This window comes from Elephantulus edwardii, unplaced genomic scaffold, assembly GCF_000299155.1.
Source record: "Elephantulus edwardii isolate Elephantulus edwardi_28Jun2011 unplaced genomic scaffold, EleEdw1.0 scaffold00001, whole genome shotgun sequence".
Lineage (NCBI taxonomy): Eukaryota > Metazoa > Chordata > Mammalia > Macroscelidea > Macroscelididae > Elephantulus > Elephantulus edwardii.
In genome coordinates, this window is record NW_006399751.1 from 6,958,605 (window position 1) to 6,963,520 (window position 4,916).

At 41.3% G+C, this 4,916-nt stretch overlaps 1 protein-coding gene across 1 annotated transcript in view; it reads left to right on the top strand.

Moving 5' to 3' along the window:
- Positions 1 to 4,916, top strand: part of NAE1 (NEDD8 activating enzyme E1 subunit 1) — a 32,276-nt gene that overhangs the window by 373 nt on the left and 26,987 nt on the right. The gene's annotated exons all lie outside the window — the stretch shown is intronic.

Sequence of the window (4,916 nt, forward strand, 5' to 3'; positions counted from 1 at the left end):
CAGTGCGCGGCCGCAGCGCCAAGGCGGGTGCCCGGGGCGGCCACCAGTCCCGCGCCGCCGCGCTCGCCTCCTGTCTGCATACCGCAGTCCCACCCTGGTAGCCGGGGCTTCGGTAGGGTTCAAAACCAGAGCTGTCCTATTAAAATGCACTGCTGCTCCCTAATGCGAGCCACATAAGGAATGGCAACATTTCTAGTCGCCACCTTTAAGAAAAGGTGAAAAGAATTTTTGCAATAGTCTCTCTTTAACCTAATATATCGAAAATATTACCATTTCAACACCTGATCAGTTCTCAAAGTTACTGTGGATCTTTTAGGTTCTTTAATACTCTCAGCGAGATCCAGTTAATCTCAGTTTGTCCTACTCACATTGCTGGTGTTCTGTGGCCGTACTAAATGGTAGTAACAAAGCCCATAGTGGCTAGTGAATATCGAAGCCATAGAGTTTCTGGTTCTTTATTTATTTTTTTTTTAAATTTATTTTACACCACAACAAGATAAAGGTAAATAATCCAATAGACACATGGACACAGGATATGAACAGACACTTCACCAAAGAAGACATTCAGATGGCTAACAAGCACATGAGGAAATGTTCAAAATCCCTAGCTCTAAGAGAGATGCAAATTAAAACAAATATGAGATATCATCTCACCCCAGTCGGAATAGCAAAACTACAATGAATGAATGGAAATCCAAAAGTTTTGTAAATGTTCATGAAAATTATTAAAATAAAATCTAAAAGTAAAAAAAGAATAGCAAAATTTAACAGAACAGCAAGCAACAAATGCTGGCGAGGTTGTGGAGAAACTGGAACCCTTATTTACTGCTGATGGGAGTGTAAAATGGTGCAACCACTGTGGAAGTCAGTATGGTGCTTTCTCAGAAAGTTGCAAATAGAGATACCATTTGACCCAGCAATTCCACTACTGGGTCTATACCCCCAAAAGACATAACTGACATCCAAGCAGATACATGCACACCCATGTTTATTGCGGCTTTGTTCACAATAGCAAGGAGTTGGAAACAACCTAAGTGCCCATCAATAAACCAATGGATAGAGAAGCTGTGGTATATTCACACAATGGAATACTATGCTGCATTGAAAAACAAGGAACTCATGCAATATTATTCAAAATGGGTGACCCTGGAGAACATTGTGCTGAGTGAAGTATCTCAGTCACAAAAGGTCAAATACTGCATGGTGCCACTGTTGTAAAACAGGACTGACCTTGGGGTTGGGGAGAGACTGAGAAAGATGGGTTCAATAATGTATACTGCATTGAAACAGATGAGGGAGAAGAGAAAACTGTTTAAAAGGGATATGTGATTAGGTATTTTTGTCATGACAGGAGTCCAGAGCGAAGGCTGCCTTTGGGGGAAGGGATTGCAAAACAGTGAAATAATTTTTCTTTTACTTTTCCAAGTGGGTAGTGTCCTAAGGGGGAGGGTTGAGAGGGGAGAAAAGTGCAACAATGAATGAATGGGAAAAAAAATTATTTTTTTTTTGTGTGTACCATCAAATCAGATCTGATTGGTACAGGAGATTGCCCCTCCTTCTCCAGCAGAGCATCTGGTAGACTTGAGCCATAGGTCTCTTGGACTGCAGTACAGCTTCTTGCCACTAGGCCACCAGCACTCCCTGAGTTTCTTGTTCTTTATGGAGCCTAATCACCAGGCCTTCTGCATTGCGGCTGAGTGAGTTCAGTCTGCCATCTTTTTGGTTTGTAGTTGAGCACAGTGTAAGCCACTCAGAACCTGCATTTACTGGACGCTGAAGTCTTAAGCCATTAAACCTGTCAGTGAATAAGACTGGGACTCTGTTGAAATAAAAGCGATGTATTGAAGATACAAAACAATTTAAACTGGGACAAACTTTATCTCACAGTGTGACATCAGATGCCCCCAAATGATGGATTAACAGAGTAGCACATTCCGATTGGAAGTTGGAAGATCAAGGATGCCAGAATCAAGTTGCAAGGTTAAGTGGGAAGGTAGGGGATAGACTTGACAGTGATTGGTTGGGACCTTGGTCATGTGTTAAACGTTTCTTTAAATATCTGAGGTCTGCTAAGGGGCATTCTGATCATGGCCTTTATCTAGATCTTCCCATAAGAATATTTTTTTTTCTAGTTTAACCACAAAGAAAAATAATTCCTTTGTTGTTAGTTTAAGTCTAACATTTGAGAGTTCTAATGGCCAACTGGGAAGGATTTGCACTGCCAACCCAAAGGCATGTAGTTCAAGTCCAGCAGCTGCTCCTTCAGAGAAAGGAGATTATAAACACTCTCCTCCCACGTTATTTACAGTTTGTGAAAATCTGCTGGAGGGTCATCTGTGAGTTGGTTATGACCTGACAACAATAAATTGCTTTTTAAAATCTACCAATGGTTGAAAAAATTGTTTTAATAGTGTATTGACAGAGACTGCCAGATATTCAAACCAAATACAGAAGAAGACATGGAAAGAGGAGTATAATTTCTGACATCAAATACATCTTGGCTGAAAGCAGAGAATTCAAGGAAGATGTTTACCTGTGTTTTATTGACTGTGCAAAGGCATTTGATTCCAGAGAATTCCAGAACACTTAATTCTGCTTCTGTAGAACTTGTCCACTAAGAGGCAGCCATTCAAACAGGACATGGGGAAAGTACATGGCATGGTTTAAAACTAGAAAAATGTGTATCAGAGTTGTAGCCTTTCTTTTTTTTTGTTTTTGTTTTTTTTTTTAGAGTTGTAGCCTTTCACCACACTTACTCAGTCTGTATGCAGAGTATATAATCTGAGTTGTTAGACTATACGAAGAACAGGGCATTAGCATTGGAGGACAAAGAAGAGGGCATCAGAATTGGAGGAAATCTTCAATCAACTCCCTTGGACATAGCAGACAAGAAATCAAAGAAAATTGCCAAAAGATCTCTTTCAGATGCTAAGCAAAGGTGTCACTTTAAAAAGTAAGGTGTGCCTGACCAGAGTTATGTTATTTTCAGTTGCCTCACATGCAGGCGGGAGTTGGACAGTAAATAAAGAAGGCTGAAGAATCGATGCCTTTGAATTACGGTGTTGGGAAAGAATATTGAATGTATTCTAGATTGCCAGAAGAATAAGCAGATCTCTTTGAAAGAATTACAACCAGAATGATCCTAAGAGAGAATGGTGAGACTTTGTCTTGTGTACTTTAGTCCCATTATCAGGAAGGGCCGATCCCTGGAGAAGGTTATCATGCTTGATAAAGCAGAGGGTTAATGAACAAGGGAAGACAGGAGAGAGTGAGTGAGGCAGTGAGCGGATGTTGACAGCTGTCCCTCTTTCCCTCCTTACACTCCCCTTTCCTAACTTATTGTCTGTGTTCTTGTGATTTGAAGTAAATTGGTTTTTTATTCAATATTTGAAATAACTATGCAACTGTAAAGGAACCCTCGTGACACAAAAGGTTAGCAGTTTGAAGCTATCCGGCAAGTATGCTGTAAAGATTACAGCCTAAAAAAAACCTTGTGGGCAATTCTGTGCTCTAACATGGATTCATTATGCGTTGGAATCAACTCAGCTTTATTCAGCAATAACAGACTTGTAACACACGAGGGGTTTTGCTGATTCCTTTCCATTTAAGGGAGCTCTGGTGGCGAATTGCCTAAGAAGTTGTGCTGCTAAGCCAAGTGCAGTACCTCTCTGTCTGAAGCTGTCAGAGACTCTGAGAAAAAAGATGGACAGTGTCCTCTTGTGCTGTTTACAGCCTCTGAAATCCTGCTGGATGGTCAGCTGTGCGTCAGTTCTGACTTGAAGGCAGTGAGTTTAGAGTTTTCCGTGTAAGAACCACCATTCATCTTTCATTTGAGAGCTTGACATTGGCTTTGAAGTGTCAGAGGGAAGCCGTGAGGAGTGAAGCTATGCAGCCAGGCATCAGCGTGGTGCTGGCTTCTGTTACTTCAGCAAGCAAGAGGGTAGAGAGGATTGGTTTGTTTCTTGAAACCTTTTACTTAGATGCATCATTGTTTTCTTAGGGTCATACTGCACAAGCATCTATTAACCAAATATATTGGAGCCTTTTGTGTTCCCTACTGTCATGGGAAAAATCAGTCATCTGGTTCTTCAGGCTACTCTAGTCTTTTGAAAGCCATTCAGTGATCTCTTACCTCTTACCCTGGGCAAGGCATTGTTTCTGGTATTGGGGCTCCAATGGTGAAAAGAAATAGGGAGTGATTTGGACCCTTAGGGACTTAGAGTGGAGAAGAGAAGTTGGATGTTTAGCAAATGAAAAACCAGTGTTGCAGATACAGGTTGTCATCTGCTCTGTAAGAGATACTGATCGTACATCGGAGAAAGCTGCTTCAGGACAGGTGACAGATGGCACATGGAAGGCCTCTCAGTCCTCTAGATTTCTAATACCTATCCTGGTGATAGCAATTTTCTAATAATCTGGGTTCTCCTGTGTGTCTGTGCTGTTAGGTCTCCTCGAGTTGGTTTTGATCCATAGCAGCCCACTTGAGAGTAGAACTGCTTTGTAGTTTCTAAGCCGTGATCTTTATGAGAGCAAGTTGCCAAGTTTTTTTATCTTTCCCTCCTGGAGCCAGTGGTTGTATTTGAACTGCCAGTCATTCCGTTAACAGCTAAATGCTTATCCATTATGCCACAAGGGATTCCTTCACTGAGAAGAAAAGATAAATGGGTTTCCTCGGAGAAGGGAACCAGGCTGCCCTCTTAAAGATGTGCTGTGTGAATCAGGTTGTAGAGTACCTTTTTTTTTCTATAATTATATTTTATTAATTTTCATAAACATTTACAGAGCTTTTGGGTTTCCATTCATTCACTGCTGCACCATTCTCTCTACCCTCCTCCCAGTTTGTTCTTGTACAAATGCCACAGTGCTTGTCAAAGCCAGTTCTGATTAATCTTCTTTGTCAGTGTGTCCTTTGCCAT